Below are 20256 nucleotides of genomic sequence, written 5' to 3'. Positions count from 1 at the left end.
ATGTTACAATGAGCCAACCGTAACCATATTTAGACATAGCCATGAATTAATATTGCATACCAAAATTAAATGTAAGAAAGTAATTTAACAATTGTAGATATCACCTTAATTTAATTATATTACTAATTCAGCAGAGAACATTTGTAATTGAGGTCAGTTCCTGTCCTAGCTGAGCTTACAGTCTAAATTCCCTAACACACAGGTGTTATTTTCTATCAGTTGCCAATTAACCTACCACTATATTTTTTGGAGTGTGAGAAGAAGCCCAGGCAAGTATGGGAGAATATACAAACTGCACACAAATTAGGTTATGGTTGGGAATTGAACTCACAACCCCCATGTTGTAAAGCAGAGGTACTAAGCATTAAGCCACTGTTCTGCCTCTATATCAACAAATTAATGGAGAAAGGACCTTGCATGTATAAGCACAATAAAACATGAGAGGAGACAAGTACATGAAGATAAATAACCTGCAAACAACAATTTACAGAGCATCGCAACTTGTCATTTCTATGCTTCTCCAATATATATATTTTAATATAGTGTATAAGGAATCTTATTAGCTGGGTGACCTTTGTCCAAAACAGTTGGAGGTGCAGTTACACCTAAACAAGATTAAATAAGATGAAACATCTGATACAACATGAGCTAAAGGCATAAAGTTGGGTGACTAAAGGACCATTATCTCTTATATTTATGGTCTCTCTCATAAATGGTTCCGAGCCACAAATTTAGTGAAAAGCAGATGTGGTGCCAGCATTGAAAAGGTAACAAAAGCCTGAAAAAGGGAATTCTAGACCTGTGAGTCTAATCTCATTTATAGGTATAGTACTTGAAAGGATTCTGAGTAATGGGATTCTGAAATATATTCTATAAAATAGTATCATAAGGTTCTAACCAGAGAGAATAGTAACTTTCTACAGAAAGATTTAGACCAAATGGCAAGCTGGTCCGTGGTGACATTTCATTTAGAAATATGTAAGGTTATGCCCCTAGGTCGTTTAAATAACTCCGCTCCTTACAAATTAATGTAAATAGAATTGGGAAAAACTGAGATAGAAAAGGATTTAGGACTACTAGTTGACTGAAAGCAGTGTAGTAGAATACAGTGCCAAGAAGTGGCTTCAACGGCAAATGAAATCATGGAATTCAAAAAAAGGTGGAATAAATGCATATAATGCATGGTGTTAGCATGGTATAAGGCACTAGTTGAACCACATTTTGAATGTGAGGTTAAGTTTCGGGTACCTAACTATATGAAAGACATAGGAGAACTCACGAGGGTACTGAGATGTGCAACAGCATTAGAAAAAAGTACAGAAGGGTTAAATTATAAAGAAAGGTTAAAAAACTAGGGTTGTCTAATTTGGAAAAAAGGTGCCTTAGAGGTAAGCTCATTAAATCTACAAATACACTGGAGTTCCAAACAAAGAATTAACTAACACATTTTTCATACCTAGGGCCCTACAGAGGACAAGTGGTCAAAGACGGAAAAAATACATTTTTACAATGATTATAAAGAAGGTTTCTTTGCTGCCCAGTTGCAAACTGATTGCTTTCATTTTTAACAAGAAACAGTATACGTAGCCATGATTAATAAAGAAGATCATGGGCTTAGTTAATTCTAGGAATTTATCTTATTCCCATTTTTTCACCCAAAGCAATTATTTCAACTCAAAGTGGGTAAATTGGACTGAAATGCCTTGTGTGTACGAAGAATACTAATGTGGAAATACGCAGAAAGGAGGACTTCATGCAGATAACTGTGGAAAGGACAGCAGTAGAGGACCTCAGTTGCTAACTCTGAAATGAAATCGATTATACTATCAAAAGTGGTACTAAGAACCAAATGGCTACTGTCGGTACCAGCAGTCTTAGACATCACTGACCTGTCTCCAACACTCAGCAGTTCACTGATTGCTGGCCTTCCCTATTAGAATTCTTAACAGAACCCAGCTATGCTGAACCACAGGCTAGTGAGATGACATAACAGCTCTCTCAGATGTTATCACTAAACTGCACTACTGATGACACATGTGGGGAATCAGCAATCAGCACAAAACAGTATTAATTTGATTGTAGATCACTGTAATCAATCGTTCTTGAGATAAGGTGGAAAAGAAGTAGGTTCCACCGAGATTTGAACTCAGATTGCTGGATTCAAAGTCCATAGTGCTAACCATTACACCATGGAACCCTTCCCAAAAGAACTCTCATTAACTTCTTTCACTACTGTCATCTAATTATATATTTGTGTGCATGACTCAGAAATGAGAGGAATATGACAAAGTGAAATGTGAAAAGATTAGATATTTACATGTACATTGTCTAATAAGAGCTCTTTTTAACTGTCATTCTGGCACTCAATACTACGTCTTACCTCAAAACATTCCCCGAATATCACTAAATGTGAAACAACTTAGTTGTCTATTAAGATCTATAGTGTACCACTGGTGGTACAGCAACTTCTTGTTAATAGAGTAGCATTCAATGTTACAATGAGCCAACCGTAACCATATTTAGACATAGCCATGAATTAATATTGCATACCAAAATTAAATGTAAGAAAGTAATTTAACAATTGTAGATATCACCTTAATTTAATTATATTACCAATTCAGCAGAGAACATTTGTAATTGAGGTCAGTTCCTGTCCTAGCTGAGCTTACAGTCTAAATTCCCTAACACACAGGTGTTATTTTCTATCAGTTGCCAATTAACCTACCACTATATTTTTTGGAGTGTGAGAAGAAGCCCAGGCAAGTATGGGAGAATATACAAACTGCACACAAATTAGGTTATGGTTGGGAATTGAACTCACAACCCCCATGTTGTAAAGCAGAGGTACTAAGCATTAAGCCACTGTTCTGCCTCTATATCAACAAATTAATGGAGAAAGGACCTTGCATGTATAAGCACAATAAAACATGAGAGGAGACAAGTACATGAAGATAAATAACCTGCAAACAACAATTTACAGAGCATCGAAACTTGTCATTTCTATGCTTCTCCAATATATATATTTTAATATAGTGTATAAGGAATCTTATTAGCTGGGTGACCTTTGTCCAAAACAGTTGGAGGTGCAGTTACACCTAAACAAGATTAAATAAGATGAAACATCTGATACAACATGAGCTAAAGGCATAAAGTTGGGTGACTAAAGGACCATTATCTCTTTTATTTATGGTCTCCCTCATAAATGGTTCCGAGCCACAAATTTAGTGAAAAGCAGATGTGGTGCCAGCATTGAAAAGGTAACAAAAGCCTGAAAAAGGGAATTCTAGACCTGTGAGTCTAATCTCATTTATAGGTATAGTACTTGAAAGGATTCTGAGTAATGGGATTCTGAAATATATTGTATAAAATAGTATCATAAGGTTCTAACCAGAGAGGATAGTAACTTTCTACAGAAAGATTTAGACCAAATGGCAAGCTGGTCCGTGGTGACATTTCATTTAGAAATATGCAAGGTTATGCCCCTAGGTCGTTTAAATAACTCCGCTCCTTACAAATTAATGTAAATAGAATTGGGAAAAACTGAGATAGAAAAGGATTTAGGACTACTAGTTGACTGAAAGCAGTGTAGTAGAATACAGTGCCAAGAAGTGGCTTCAACGGCAAATGAAATCATGGAATTCAAAAAAAGGTGGAATAAATGCATATAATGCATGGTGTTAGCATGGTATAAGGCACTAGTTGAACCACATTTTGAATGTGAGGTTAAGTTTCGGGTACCTAACTATATGAAAGACATAGGAGAACTCACGAGGGTACTGAGATGTGCAACAGCATTAGAAAAAAGTACAGAAGGGTTAAATTATAAAGAAAGGTTAAAAAACTAGGGTTGTCTAATTTGGAAAAAAGGTGCCTTAGAGGTAAGCTCATTAAATCTACAAATACACTGGAGTTCCAAACAAAGAATTAACTAACACATTTTTCATACCTAGGGCCCTACAGAGGACAAGTGGTCAAAGACGGAAAAAATACATTTTTACAATGATTATAAAGAAGGTTTCTTTGCTGCCCAGTTGCAAACTGATTGCTTTCATTTTTAACAAGAAATAGTATACGTAGCCATGATTAATAAAGAAGATCATGGGCTTAGTTAATTCTAGGAATTTATCTTATTCCCATTTTTTCACCCAAAGCAATTATTTCAACTCAAGGTGGGTAAATTGGACTGAAATGCCTTGTGTGTACGAAGAATACTAATGTGGAAATACGCAGAAAGGAGGACTTCATGCAGATAACTGTGGAAAGGACAGCAGTAGAGGACCTCAGTTGCTAACTCTGAAATGAAATCGATTATACTATCAAAAGTGGTACTAAGAACCAAATGGCTACTGTCGGTACCAGCAGTCTTAGACATCACTGACCTGTCTCCAACACTCAGCAGTTCACTGATTGCTGGCCTTCCCTATTAGAATTCTTAACAGAACCCAGCTATGCTGAACCACAGGCTAGTGAGATGACATAACAGCTCTATCAGATGTTATCACTAAACTGCACTACTGATGACACATGTGGGGAATCAGCAATCAGCACAAAACTGTAAGAACCTGTTCAGTTCACTGCTAGTTATTGTCATCTGTGTGTGTACTCTGCTACACTTGCTGTCTATCTCTGTTCTACAGGGTCACTTCAATATATTCTTTAATCATCTTGGTTAAGTGAAGCCATAGCATGACACGATCAGGTATGCTCTAAACACTCCAAAACCACTGTGCCAAGCTCTGCATGTCATGTGCTCTTTTGCAGGTGCTCAGCCATACTCTCAGCACTGAAGAAGGGAGTCTCATGGGAGGGAAAACCACTGAACAGGTGCAGAGGCAAAGCACTGCATTATAAAAAAAACACTAGTCCAAATGTGGACACGTCCTTTCAAGTTAGCATTTGGTGCAAAATATTGATAAGAAAAGTACTAATTCATGACAGTATTAATTTGATTGTAGATCACTGTAATCAATCGTTCTTGAGATAAGGTGGAAAAGAAGTAGGTTCCACCGAGATTTGAACTCAGATTGCTGGATTCAAAGTCCAGAGTGCTAACCATTACACCATGGAACCCTTCCCAAAAGAACTCTCATTAACTTCTTTCACTACTGTCATCTAATTATATATTTGTGTGCATGACTCAGAAATGAGAGGAATATGACAAAGTGAAATGTGAAAAGATTAGATATTTACATGTACATTGTCTAATAAGAGCTCTTTTTAACTGTCATTCTGGCACTCAATACTACGTCTTACCTCAAAACATTCCCCGAATATCACTAAATGTGAAACAACTTAGTTGTCTATTAAGATCTATAGTGTACCACTGGTGGTACAGCAACTTCTTGTTAATAGAGTAGCATTCAATGTTACAATGAGCCAACCGTAACCATATTTAGACATAGCCATGAATTAATATTGCATACCAAAATTAAATGTAAGAAATTAATTTAACAATTGTAGATATCACCTTAATTTAATTATATTACCAATTCAGCAGAGAACATTTGTAATTGAGGTCAGTTCCTGTCCTAGCTGAGCTTACAGTCTAAATTCCCTAACACACAGGTGTTATTTTCTATCAGTTGCCAATTAACCTACCACTATATTTTTTGGAGTGTGAGAAGAAGCCCAGGCAAGTATGGGAGAATATACAAACTGCACACAAATTAGGTTATGGTTGGGAATTGAACTCACAACCCCCATGTTGTAAAGCAGAGGCACTAAGCATTAAGCCACTGTTCTGTCTCTATATCTCTGCTCCTTACAAATTAATGTAAATAGAATTGGGGAAAACTGAGATAGAAAAGGATTTAGGACTACTAGTTGACTGAAAGCAGTGTAGTAGAATACAGTGCCAAGAAGTGGCTTCAACGGCAAATGAAATCATGGAATTCAAAAAAAGGTGGAATAAATGCATATAATGCATGGTGTTAGCATGGTATAAGGCACTAGTTGAACCACATTTTGAATGTGAGGTTAAGTTTCGGGTACCTAACTATATGAAAGACATAGGAGAACTCACGAGGGTACTGAGATGTGCAACAGCATTAGAAAAAAGTACAGAAGGGTTAAATTATAAAGAAAGGTTAAAAAACTAGGGTTGTCTAACTTAGAAAAAAGGTGCCTTAGAGGTAAGCTCATTAAATCTACAAATACACTGGAGTTCCAAACAAAGAATTAACTAACACATTTTTCATACCTAGGGCCCTACAGAGGACAAGTGGTCAAAGACGGAAAAAAGACATTTTTACAATGAACATAACAAAGGTTTCTTTGCTGCCCAGTTGCAAACTGATTGCTTTCATTTTTAACAAGAATTAGTATACGTAGCCATGATTAATAAAGAAGATCATGGGCTTAGTTAATTCTAGGAATTTATCTTATTCACATTTTTTCACCCAAAGCAATTATTTCAACTCAAGGTGGGTAAATTGGACTGAAATGCCTTGTGTGTACGAAGAATACTAATGTGGAAATACGCAGAAAGGAGGACTTCATGCAGATAACTGTGGAAAGGACAGCAGTAGAGGACCTCAGTTGCTAACTCTGAAATGAAATCGATTATACTATCAAAAGTGGTACTAAGAACCAAATGGCTACTGTCGGTACCAGCAGTCTTAGACATCACTGACCTGTCTCCAACACTCAGCAGTTCACTGATTGCTGGCCTTCCCTATTAGAATTCTTAACAGAACCCAGCTATGCTGAACCACAGGCTAGTGAGATGACATAACAGCTCTATCAGATGTTATCACTAAACTGCACTACTGATGACACATGTGGGGAATCAGCAATCAGCACAAAACTGTAAGAACCTGTTCAGTTCACTGCTAGTTATTGTCATCTGTGTGTGTACTCTGCTACACTTGCTGTCTATCTCTGTTCTACAGGGTCACTTCAATATATTCTTTAATCATCTTGGTTAAGTGAAGCCATAGCATGACACGATCAGGTATGCTCTAAACACTCCAAAACCACTGTGCCAAGCTCTGCATGTCATGTGCTCTTTTGCAGGTGCTCAGCCATACTCTCAGCACTGAAGAAGGGAGTCTCATGGGAGGGAAAACCACTGAACAGGTGCAGAGGCAAAGCACTGCATTATAAAAAAAACACTAGTCCAAATGTGGACACGTCCTTTCAAGTTAGCATTTGGTGCAAAATATTGATAAGAAAAGTACTAATTCATGACAGTATTAATTTGATTGTAGATCACTGTAATCAATCGTTCTTGAGATAAGGTGGAAAAGAAGTAGGTTCCACCGAGATTTGAACTCAGATTGCTGGATTCAAAGTCCAGAGTGCTAACCATTACACCATGGAACCCTTCCCAAAAGAACTCTCATTAACTTCTTTCACTACTGTCATCTAATTATATATTTGTGTGCATGACTCAGAAATGAGAGGAATATGACAAAGTGAAATGTGAAAAGATTAGATATTTACATGTACATTGTCTAATAAGAGCTCTTTTTAACTGTCATTCTGGCACTCAATACTACGTCTTACCTCAAAACATTCCCCGAATATCACTAAATGTGAAACAACTTAGTTGTCTATTAAGATCTATAGTGTACCACTGGTGGTACAGCAACTTCTTGTTAATAGAGTAGCATTCAATGTTACAATGAGCCAACCGTAACCATATTTAGACATAGCCATGAATTAATATTGCATACCAAAATTAAATGTAAGAAAGTAATTTAACAATTGTAGATATCACCTTAATTTAATTATATTACCAATTCAGCAGAGAACATTTGTAATTGAGGTCAGTTCCTGTCCTCAGCTGAGCTTACAGTCTAAATTCCCTAACACACAGGTGTTATTTTCTATCAGTTGCCAATTAACCTACCACTATATTTTTTGGAGTGTGAGAAGAAGCCCAGGCAAGTATGGGAGAATATACAAACTGCACACAAATTAGGTTATGGTTGGGAATTGAACTCACAACCCCCATGTTGTAAAGCAGAGGCACTAAGCATTAAGCCACTGTTCTGTCTCTATATCTCTGCTCCTTACAAATTAATGTAAATAGAATTGGGGAAAACTGAGATAGAAAAGGATTTAGGACTACTAGTTGACTGAAAGCAGTGTAGTAGAATACAGTGCCAAGAAGTGGCTTCAACGGCAAATGAAATCATGGAATTCAAAAAAAGGTGGAATAAATGCATATAATGCATGGTGTTAGCATGGTATAAGGCACTAGTTGAACCACATTTTGAATGTGAGGTTAAGTTTCGGGTACCTAACTATATGAAAGACATAGGAGAACTCACGAGGGTACTGAGATGTGCAACAGCATTAGAAAAAAGTACAGAAGGGTTAAATTATAAAGAAAGGTTAAAAAACTAGGGTTGTCTAATTTGGAAAAAAGGTGCCTTAGAGGTAAGCTCATTAAATCTACAAATACACTGGAGTTCCAAACAAAGAATTAACTAACACATTTTTCATACCTAGGGCCCTACAGAGGACAAGTGGTCAAAGACGGAAAAAATACATTTTTACAATGATTATAAAGAAGGTTTCTTTGCTGCCCAGTTGCAAACTGATTGCTTTCATTTTTAACAAGAAATAGTATACGTAGCCATGATTAATAAAGAAGATCATGGGCTTAGTTAATTCTAGGAATTTATCTTATTCCCATTTTTTCACCCAAAGCAATTATTTCAACTCAAAGTGGGTAAATTGGACTGAAATGCCTTGTGTGTACGAAGAATACTAATGTGGAAATACGCAGAAAGGAGGACTTCATGCAGATAACTGTGGAAAGGACAGCAGTAGAGGACCTCAGTTGCTAACTCTGAAATGAAATCGATTATACTATCAAAAGTGGTACTAAGAACCAAATGGCTACTGTCGGTACCAGCAGTCTTAGACATCACTGACCTGTCTCCAACACTCAGCAGTTCACTGATTGCTGGCCTTCCCTATTAGAATTCTTAACAGAACCCAGCTATGCTGAACCACAGGCTAGTGAGATGACATAACAGCTCTCTCAGATGTTATCACTAAACTGCACTACTGATGACACATGTGGGGAATCAGCAATCAGCACAAAACAGTATTAATTTGATTGTAGATCACTGTAATCAATCGTTCTTGAGATAAGGTGGAAAAGAAGTAGGTTCCACCGAGATTTGAACTCAGATTGCTGGATTCAAAGTCCAGAGTGCTAACCATTACACCATGGAACCCTTCCCAAAAGAACTCTCATTAACTTCTTTCACTACTGTCATCTAATTATATATTTGTGTGCATGACTCAGAAATGAGAGGAATATGACAAAGTGAAATGTGAAAAGATTAGATATTTACATGTACATTGTCTAATAAGAGCTCTTTTTAACTGTCATTCTGGCACTCAATACTACGTCTTACCTCAAAACATTCCCCGAATATCACTAAATGTGAAACAACTTAGTTGTCTATTAAGATCTATAGTGTACCACTGGTGGTACAGCAACTTCTTGTTAATAGAGTAGCATTCAATGTTACAATGAGCCAACCGTAACCATATTTAGACATAGCCATGAATTAGCCATGAATTGCCCAGTTGCAAACTGATTGCTTTCATTTTTAACAAGAATTAGTATACGTAGCCATGATTAATAAAGAAGATCATGGGCTTAGTTAATTCTAGGAATTTATCTTATTCACATTTTTTCACCCAAAGCAATTATTTCAACTCAAGGTGGGTAAATTGGACTGAAATGCCTTGTGTGTACGAAGAATACTAATGTGGAAATACGCAGAAAGGAGGACTTCATGCAGATAACTGTGGAAAGGACAGCAGTAGAGGACCTCAGTTGCTAACTCTGAAATGAAATCGATTATACTATCAAAAGTGGTACTAAGAACCAAATGGCTACTGTCGGTACCAGCAGTCTTAGACATCACTGACCTGTCTCCAACACTCAGCAGTTCACTGATTGCTGGCCTTCCCTATTAGAATTCTTAACAGAACCCAGCTATGCTGAACCACAGGCTAGTGAGATGACATAACAGCTCTCTCAGATGTTATCACTAAACTGCACTACTGATGACACATGTGGGGAATCAGCAATCAGCACACCACTGTAAGAACCTGTTCAGTTCACTGCTAGTTATTGTCATCTGTGTGTGTACTCTGCTACACTTGCTGTCTATCTCTGTTCTACAGGGTCACTTCAATATATTCTTTAATCATCTTGGTTAAGTGAAGCCATAGCATGACACGATCAGGTATGCTCTAACCACTCCAAAACCACTGTGCCAAGCTCTGCATGTCACGTGCTCTTTTGCAGGTGCTCAGCCATACTCTCAGCACTGAAGAAGGGAGTCTCATGGGAGGGAAAACCACTGAACAGGTGCAGAGGCAAAGCACTGCATTATATAAAAAAACACTAGTGCCAATGTGGACACGTCCTTTCAAGTTAGCATTTGGTGCAAAATATTGATAAGAAAAGTACTAATTCATGACAGTATTAATTTGATTGTAGATCACTGTAATCAATCGTTCTTGAGATAAGGTGGAAAAGAAGTAGGTTCCACTGAGATTTGAACTCAGATTGCTGGATTCAAAGTCCAGAGTGCTAACCATTACACCATGGAACCCTTCCCAAAAGAACTCTCATTAACTTCTTTCACTACTGTCATCTAATTATATATTTGTGTGCATGACTCAGAAATGAGAGGAATATGACAAAGTGAAATGTGAAAAGATTAGATATTTACATGTACATTGTCTAATAAGAGCTCTTTTTACCTGTCATTCTGGCACTCAATACTACGTCTTACCTCAAAACATTCCCCGAATATCACTAAATGTGAAACAACTTAGTTGTCTATTAAGATCTATAGTGTACCACTGGTGGTACAGCAACTTCTTGTTAATAGAGTAGCATTCAATGTTACAATGAGCCAACCGTAACCATATTTAGACATAGCCATGAATTAATATTGCATACTAAAATTAAATGTATGAAAGTAATTTAACAATTGTAGATATCACCTTAATTTAATTATATTACCAATTCAGCAGAGAACATTTGTAATTGAGGTCAGTCCCTGTCCTAGCTGAGCTTACAGTCTAAATTCCCTAACACACAGGTGTTATTTTCTATCAGTTGCCAATTAACCTACCACTATATTTTTTGGAGTGTGAGAAGAAGCCCAGGCAAGTATGGGAGAATATACAAACTGCACACAAATTAGGTTATGGTTGGGAATTGAACTCACAACCCCCATGTTGTAAAGCAGAGGTACTAAGCATTAAGCCACTGTTCTGTCTCTATATCTCCGCTCCTTACAAATTAATGTAAATAGAATTGGGGAAAACTGAGATAGAAAAGGATTTAGGACTACTAGTTGACTGAAAGCAGTGTAGTAGAATACAGTGCCAAGAAGTGGCTTCAACGGCAAATGAAATCATGGAATTCAAAAAAAGGTGGAATAAATGCATATAATGCATGGTGTTCGCATGGTATAAGGCACTAGTTGAACCACATTTTGAATGTGAGGTTAAGTTTCGGGTACCTAACTATATGGAAGACATAGGAGAACTCACGAGGGTACTGAGACGTGCAACAGCATTAGAAAAAAGTACAGAAGGGTTAAATTATAAAGAAAGGTTAAAAAACTAGGGTTGTCTAATTTGGAAAAAAGGTGCCTTAGAGGTAAGCTCATTAAATCTACAAATACACTGGAGTTCCAAACAAAGAATTAACTAACACATTTTTCATACCTAGGGCCCTACAGAGGACAAGTGGTCAAAGACGGAAAAAAGACATTTTTACAATGAACATAACAAAGGTTTCTTTGCTACCCAGTTGCAAACTGATTGCTTTCATTTTTAACAAGAATTAGTATACGTAGCCATGATTAATAAAGAAGATCATGGGCTTAGTTAATTCTAGGAATTTATCTTATTCACATTTTTTCACCCAAAGCAATTATTTCAACTCAAGGTGGGTAAATTGGACTGAAATGCCTTGTGTGTACGAAGAATACTAATGTGGAAATACGCAGAAAGGAGGACTTCATGCAGATAACTGTGGAAAGGACAGCAGTAGAGGACCTCAGTTGCTAACTCTGAAATGAAATCGATTATACTATCAAAAGTGGTACTAAGAACCAAATGGCTACTGTCGGTACCAGCAGTCTTAGACATCACTGACCTGTCTCCAACACTCAGCAGTTCACTGATTGCTGGCCTTCCCTATTAGAATTCTTAACAGAACCCAGCTATGCTGAACCACAGGCTAGTGAGATGACATAACAGCTCTCTCAGATGTTATCACTAAACTGCACTACTGATGACACATGTGGGGAATCAGCAATCAGCACACCACTGTAAGAACCTGTTCAGTTCACTGATAGTTATTGTCATCTGTGTGTGTACTCTGCTACACTTGCTGTCTATCTCTGTTCTACAGGGTCACTTCAATATATTCTTTAATCATCTTGGTTAAGTGAAGCCATAGCATGACACGATCAGGTATGCTCTAACCACTCCAAAACCACTGTGCCAAGCTCTGCATGTCATGTGCTCTTTTGCAGGTGCTCAGCCATACTCTCAGCACTGAAGAAGGGAGTCTCATGGGAGGGAAAATCACTGAACAAGTACAGAGGCAAAGCACTGCATTATAAAAAAAACACTAGTCCACATGTGGACACGTCCTTTCAAGTTAGCATTTGGTGCAAAATATTGATAAGAAAAGTACTAATTCATGACAGTATTAATTTGATTGTAGATCACTGTAATCAATCGTTCTTGAGATAAGTCATTTTCAATTAAAGTCTAGCAAACTTGGTTGTCTTTGTCTGAAAAGATGCGTACGGTACGCTATGACGTACAAGGGCACGCTACGGCGTGAAAGGGCGTACGCATCCACTACACGTGGCAGCAACAGTAATCGGTCTTTTACCATACATTCGCACAAACACGCATACTTATAAAATAGTACACATTAATGGTAGTTGCAACACATAGTCAGTTATGTCGAAATATAGTAGTATTCATATGTTATATCAGAGTTACATGCATATTAGTGAAATACACGGAATGGGTTAAAGGAATAACATCATGAGTGGTATCATAATGAACCTTATTACATATCCTACTGTTTGGTTCACTCTGCGAGGGAATCGCAGAGTGCATACGCAAGTTATGAATGATAGGGAATTATGAACTACTTAAGACTAAGGAATCCTGGCGGGAAGAGCAGAGCATACCCCCTGCAGAGATGACCCCCTCCTTTGGATTCCTTAGGATGAACCAGCCAATGATTGACGACCCCTTGGACATTCCTGAGACCCGGACCAACAGATGCAAGCTATACCATCTTTATTGTATTACTGTATTTGATTGTGTATATAAGCAGCAGCTTGTGATCCAGAGGGCAGACATCTTGTCCCCAGACTTCAGGATTGAATGACTGCACTGGATCCAGAGCGCCTGCGATAAGTAACGGCTGTATTTACTATTACTTCGCTTGAATATATATATATTCTATTATTCGCGAATAAATCTCTGTGCTTTGGAAACACAACTCGAGGTTCGACAATCGTTATTGGTTAGCGACAATACGCACATAACAATTTGGGGGCTCGTGAGCTTTGGAGGTTTCGTTGCCGATGATACGCAAGACCAACGGATTTCGGTTCCTCAACAAAGGGTGGAGACGCGTCATAAACGGGTAAGAACCAGGGCTGCCAAGAAGAATTCAGGGCCCGGGTACAACAAATTCATGGGGCCCCCCTCATATTCAAGTAAGCCCCAAAATTTTTTTGCGCCGCCTTACGGCGGCGCAAAACAATTTAGGTGTATGATCATACATTCAGGGGCGTGGCTAGCCAAACGGCGGTGCAAAAATTTTGGGAGGTGTGGTCATGCATTTGGGGGCGTGGCAAACGTGCCATTGGGGCGTGGCTAACATAAAAACCACTAGGCTCTCAATTCGCCGGAGCGTCACATATGTTCAAGCACTCCTGACTTTCAGGACATCTACCACCACAGTGTAGTATACAAACAATGCAGTGTGTACACAAACAGTTCAGTCTTGGCCTACACCTTACATTGGGCACAACATTCACCAAAAATTGGTATTGTCCCTACTAGAATCACAACATTTCACACACTGTGCTGCTCTCTCCTACCTGTTCTTCTCACTTTCTCCACCTGTGGCTGCTGGTTTCTTTAGTTGTGGCTTGTCCGGATCCAGGAATGTTGAAGGACCTATTTTGAAAAAAAAATGGCTACATTTAGAAAATTACAGCCAGCCCCGGCGTTAAATCAATAGCACCCACAATTAATAATTAGGCCTTCCTCCAGCCCCAACATTAAAATAATACTATTCACATTTAATAAATAAACTTCCTGCAAACAGCCCCAGCAGTACCTATTTCTTGCAACCATCACTGCCATTAAATAATTCAGTCACATTTAATAAATAGACCTCATTCTCCCTAAACTCACCCCAACATTCAATAGCCCCCAAAACTTTTTTCTCCTCTGTTCCTCTCTCCTTTTTTTCCTCCACTGTTCCTCTTTCCCACTTTTTTTCCTCCTCTGTTCCTCTTTCCCACTATTTTTTCCTCCACTCTTCCTCTTTCCTACTTTTTTTTCTCATCTGTTCCTCTCTCCTTTTTTTCCTCCACTGTTCCTCTTTCCCACATTTTTTTCTCCTCTGTTCCTCTCTCCTTTTTTTTCTCCTCTGTTCCTCTTTCCCACTTTTTTTCCTCATCTGTTCCTCTTTCCCACTTTTTTTTCTCCTCTGTTCCTCTTTCCCACTATTTTTTCCTCCACTCTTCCTCTTTCCTACTTTTTTTTCTCATCTGTTCCTCTCTCCTTTTTTTCCTCCACTGTTCCTCTTTCCCACATTTTTTTCTCCTCTGTTCCTCTCTCCTTTTTTTTCTCCTCTGTTCCTCTTTCCCACTTTTTTTCCTCATCTGTTCCTCTTTCCCACTTTTTTTTCTCCTCTGTTCCTCTTTCCCACTATTTTTTCCTCCACTCTTCCTCTTTCCTACTTTTTTTCTCATCTGTTCCTCTCTCCCACTTTTTTTCCCTCCTCTGTTCCTCTTTCCCACTTTTTTTCCTCCTTTGTTCCTCTCTCCCACTTTTTTTTCCTCCTCTGTTCCTCTTTCCCACTTTTTTTTCTCCTCTGTTCCTCTCTCCTTTTTTTTCTCCTCTGTTCCTCTTTCCCACTTTTTTTTTAATTCCTCTGTGGCTCTCTGCTTTTTTTCCCTCCTCTGTTTTTCTCTCCCCTTTCTTTATAGTACTGTCCATCTCTGTTTTCCTCCCCTTGCCTCTCCGTTTCTTTACTTACCTTTTGTCAACTTCTTTCCTTTCTTTTCTTCTCTTCTGTCAACTTCTTCCATTTCTTTTCTTCTATCTCCTCTTCTGTCTTCTTTCTTCATGCTGGCTGCGGCGCTCCTCACTGACTGACAGGCGTGACTTGATGACGTCACGCCCGGCAGTCAGTGTGAATGGAGAAGAGGAGAGGAGGGACACGGCGCCGCGCGATCACGTGAGTATCGTTTTTTTTCTTTTTCTTTTTTTCTTCCAGCTCCCCCCACCAACGAATAACCCCCCCCCCCCGCGGGAAAAAAAATAAAAATAAATAAAAATCGCAAAAAAGAAAATTATAAAAAAAAAAAAAAAAATTTAATTAGCGGAGAGGGCCCGGCCCGGGCCCCCTGGCATGGCCGGGCCCGGGTAAAATGTACCCGCTCCCCCCCCCTCTCGGCGGCCCTGGTAAGAACGCATGGTGTTCAAAACCTGAATTTTACTCTGTGTTGCGAAACCGAATGTCCGTTTTGCATTATCTAGGGCACGCTAACTAGAACCTAAGGACAAAAGAGAAAACTGTTTCTTTTTTCTGTCATTGTGCGTTTTAACTGTATTGCATTGTTTAGCGTATGTGTATTTCCTGCTGTGCGTACGCGAACTTCCGGTAGACTTGCCACGTGGTTAAACAATCGTTTTGATAGTTATTGTACATGTATAGTATAATTACTTGTGAAAGCCTCTGAGATATTATTACTGTTGTTGGGAACTTTTGATTTTCTGCGCAGAAAAGGTATATAGTGTGTGATGTTGTAATGTAGATACACTGTTTTATTGTGGATTGTGCTCAGTTGCTGTCTGACGAGGCGGATTGCCCAACTGAAGGACGGTATACAGGGCAGGTATACCGAATGCGAAAACCGGGTTTTCGCAAAGCGCTACCAATAGATCGCAAGGTTTGCTAATAATTAGTATTGGTAGGCACTGCGATCCGATCGCACCGTTAGTGCGAATTGGTGAAGCAGCTAGGAGGAATTATACTGGAAAGGCAGGTTGATTGTATTAACTTGCGCTCCCAGCGATAATAAACTCAGCAGATTTTTGTGGTTGAGCCAGGGTATCGAGGAGCTGATAGCCCTTGGGGCCCACAGTGATATTTCTGTATTAGGAATCCTCGCCAGGGGCGAGAAAAGCGAATGAACGTGGCTAAAGGAAATACGTTCACCGAGCATTATAGATCTCTAGCGGTAAATATAGCAACAGAGTTGAAATTATTAGGTGGAAAGAACAGAGCATTGCGGTGTGTCTGTATTTCACATTTGGCCGGAAGGAACAGAGCATTGCGGTGTGTCTGTGTTCCGGGTAGAAGGTATATTGTTCAACATGGGTGCTAAGCATACGCTAGAGATGGTCAGTGTACTGCCTAAGGAAGGCCCTATTGGTTCAGCGAAGTTTCTCATGTGTAAGAAATATGGTGCATACGCAACTGTGTATTGTGACACGTGGGTCAAGATGACCAAAACTTGTGATAGGCCTTTCCCAACAATAGGAAGTTTTAATGCAGAGGTACTAAATACCGTAAAAGATAAAGTATGGTTGATTACCTCAACGAAAGTGAGGAATAAACATAATGATTGTTTAAAATTGTGGCAAATGGAAAGTAACACGTGGCAGAGCAGCGAATGCAAACCGTAAGTAGGCGTGACGAAAAGCGCGCGCAAGGCGGATGTAACCGTTGCAAAGCGTGGCGAACTCAGCGCAAGCGCGCCCCCGCCACCTTACGTGGCGGGAGGGGTAAGTACAGCCGTTGTTAAAACTGAAAATAGAAAAATTGCTAAGTTGTATCCTGTTTTAAACCAGTTTAAATCAAGTGTATCTGAAAGTGAAGATGAACCCACTGTGATTTCGGCCATTGCCCATGCCGTTAGTGTACTAGAGGCTCAGCGCAAGTATGAGAAAATAGCTGAGATAGGTGAGAGTAGCGTGATCACTAGGAGTGAAAGCGTTCTAAATCTAGGACCAGTAAATCCTGTAGTGTCTCCTGAAGTCAGTGTACCAGAGGGTGCGTTCCCGGTCCGCACAATATCAGTATCCAATGGGAAACTGGATAAGGATGGTGTAGTTCCTTTAAGAAATGTTACAATGCATTGTCCCTGGACTAGATCAGAATTACGTTCCATTATGACTGAATTCCCAGATCCTAGAAAAGAGTTAGCTAAATGTCAGAAATTTGTTAAAGACTTAGGAAATGCTCACGAACCAACCAGTAAGGATTGGCGGGTAGTGTTGAGGGCGTGTCTTCCTCCCAATACTAACATACAAAAATTTATTGAAGATTGTTTGTTGGAGGAAGATGACACCTTGACTGATGAGATTAACCAATGGAATATAGAACAAATTGTCAAACACTTAGCCATCTGTTTTTCAGTAGTAGTAAATTGGAGTAAGATTTTCACCATTAAACAAAAGGATAGTGAAACTGCCTCAGATTACTTTGCTAGAGCTATAACAGCGATCGCACGATTCACTGGGATATCCAACATAAGTGAGGATCCACATCACAGAGAGGTAGCTGTAGGAGTACTATTGGACAGCCTTAGAGAAAATTTAAAGACGAGGGTACAAACCACATTACCTAATTGGAGAGGCGTCACGGTAGACTCTCTTAGGGAGTCTGCTGTGGCGCATGACAAGAACCTTTTTAGAAAAAAGGAAGAGAAAAGTGATAGGTTAATGACGGTAAGTATACAGGCTCTAGAAGGGGTGTATACACGACCACCAGCATACAACCCATATAACAGGAAACCTAAAGTGATCAGGTGTTTCAACTGTAACGAGGAAGGACATTACGCTAGAGAGTGTAAAAAGGAAAGACTCAATACACAGAAAGGTGGGTCACATAGATATCCTCCAAGGAGAGATTCACATAGACTAGAAGACTCACATCTACCCGCGCATATTACGGCAGCAAATGCTGCGCGGGAAATCAATAGTCAGCGGTAGGGTTCAGGTCATACCTGTAGTCTACAGCCAGTGAGGTTAACTGAGAGTCAGAGTGAAGAACCAACAATGATAGTTGACATAGCTGGTAGGAAACAAACTTTTCTTGTAGATACAGGGGCGGCCCGATCTGTGATAACCTCTCCTTTCAACCTACAGGTGACCAGTAAAACTATTCCAGCTATGGGGGTAACGGGAAAAGTGTTACATTATCCTCTAACTAAACCCGCCGAAATTACTATCGGGCCTCTGCATACTAAGCATTCGTTTCTCTTGGCTGCAGCGGCTCCTACTAACTTGCTAGGGAGAGACTTGTTATGTAAAATGGGATGTGTCATATACTGTACTTCTGATGGTGTGTTCTTAGATATGCCGGAGAAGGTCGCACATGAGGTACAGGATATATTGGACACCCCTCAAAGGTTAATGTTACACTCTACTGTTATAGAACAAAGTCCATCTCAAGTAAAGGGGATGTTGCTGGGAATACCAGGTTCCCTATGGACCAGAGATGGACAGGACACTGGACTGATGGCAAACGTAGCCCCTGTCATGGTCAATCTAAAAAGTGGTAGGATAGCTCCAAAAATCCCACAGTATCCATTAAAACCGGAGGTGGAACTAGGGGTATATCCTGTTATTGAGAGGCTGTTACAACAAGGGATTTTAATTCGTACAGCCAGTACAGCAAATAGTCCCATTTTCCCTGTGAAGAAGAGTGGGGGGAGGGGCTATAGATTAGTCCAGGACTTAAGGGGAATTAACAAAGTTGTTGAGAGCCAATTCCCCGTAGTGCCGAATCCAGCTGTCATCCTCATGCAGATTCCACCGTCTACCAGTCATTTTACTGTCATTGATCTATGTTCTGCTTTCTTTTCAGTCCCTCTTCACCCTGACTGCCAATACCTTTTTGCATTCTCCTACAGGGGAGTGCAATACACATGGACCAGACTACCCCAGGGGTTCATTGACAGCCCCAGTATTTTCTCCCAAGCCTTACATGACTGTTTGCAATCCTTTCAACCCCACAATGGGTCTGTTCTAATTCAATATGTGGACGATTTGTTGTTGTGCTCTGATTCTTTTCTGTCATGTTTGCATGATACTAAATTGTTGTTGCTTCATCTTTCACAAACAGGGCACAAGGTGGCAAAGGATAAATTACAGCCATGTCAGACTAAGGTTAAATACTTAGGACACTGCCTCACTAAGGGGCTAAGACATCTGACAACCGACAGAATTGAGGCCATACAACACATGACCCTGCCGCAGAGCCAGAAGCAGATTCGTACTTTCTTGGGGATGTGTGGATACTGTAGGTCCTGGATCCCAGGTTTTTCTATTCTGGCATTACCATTGCAGGAGCTAGTCTCTTCCTCAAAACCAGAGCGTGTTGTACACACAGAAGAGTCAGAGCAAGCGTTCTTTAACCTTAAAGATAGTCTGACAAGAGCACCTGCATTGGGAATACCTGATTATGAAAAGCCTTTTGAGCTATTTTGTACAGAAGCTGATGGCTGTGCAGCAGGTGTCCTCGCACAGAAACATGGTGACGCTAGCAGACCGGTAGCATACTACAGTGCACAATTAGACAATGTGGCAAGGTCACTCCCAACATGTCTCAGAAGTGTAGCAGCAACGGCCCTTTTAGTAAGTAAGAGCGAAGATGTAGTATTAGGTCATAAATCAACCATCTATACACCCCATGCTGTATCAGCTCTGTTAAATTCAGCCCAAACCAGACATGTTTCTTCAGCTAGATTCACAAAATGGGAACTAGCCCTGATGGCACCCTCAAACATCACCATCAAACGATGTAACACCTTAAATCCAGCTACATACCTTCCGTATGTGTCTCAAGAGACACAAAGGGTGGGTGGTGAGGAGACCCTGGTTGATGATGAGTTAGGCAAGAATACTGACACGCATGACTGTATGGAACACCTGAATCAGACCTTTACTGCAAGGCCCGACATACGTGACACCCCCTTA

The 20256-nt window shown here is 39.7% G+C and overlaps 5 non-coding genes across 5 annotated transcripts; all 5 read right to left on the bottom strand.

Annotated features, from left to right (window-relative positions):
• Nucleotides 1-2125: 2125 nt before the first annotated feature.
• TRNAQ-UUG (transfer RNA glutamine (anticodon UUG)) lies at nt 2126-2197 on the bottom strand. Its single transcript has one exon. It is a non-coding gene; the product is annotated as a tRNA-Gln (tRNA).
• Nucleotides 2198-4998: 2801 nt separating this feature from the next.
• TRNAQ-UUG (transfer RNA glutamine (anticodon UUG)) lies at nt 4999-5070 on the bottom strand. Its single transcript has one exon. It is a non-coding gene; the product is annotated as a tRNA-Gln (tRNA).
• A 2181-nt stretch (nt 5071-7251) lies between these two features.
• Nucleotides 7252-7323, bottom strand: TRNAQ-UUG (transfer RNA glutamine (anticodon UUG)). The gene has a single exon. It is a non-coding gene; the product is annotated as a tRNA-Gln (tRNA).
• A 1799-nt stretch (nt 7324-9122) lies between these two features.
• On the bottom strand, nt 9123-9194 carry TRNAQ-UUG (transfer RNA glutamine (anticodon UUG)). The gene has a single exon. It is a non-coding gene; the product is annotated as a tRNA-Gln (tRNA).
• Nucleotides 9195-10520: 1326 nt separating this feature from the next.
• On the bottom strand, nt 10521-10592 carry TRNAQ-UUG (transfer RNA glutamine (anticodon UUG)). The gene has a single exon. It is a non-coding gene; the product is annotated as a tRNA-Gln (tRNA).
• Between the last annotated feature and the right edge of the window lie 9664 nt (nt 10593-20256).

Source organism: Mixophyes fleayi, chromosome 1 (assembly GCF_038048845.1).
Source record: "Mixophyes fleayi isolate aMixFle1 chromosome 1, aMixFle1.hap1, whole genome shotgun sequence".
NCBI classification, from domain to species: domain Eukaryota; kingdom Metazoa; phylum Chordata; class Amphibia; order Anura; family Limnodynastidae; genus Mixophyes; species Mixophyes fleayi.
The sequence above is the reverse complement of the archived record's forward strand: the minus strand, read 5'-3'. Positions and strand labels throughout refer to the sequence as shown.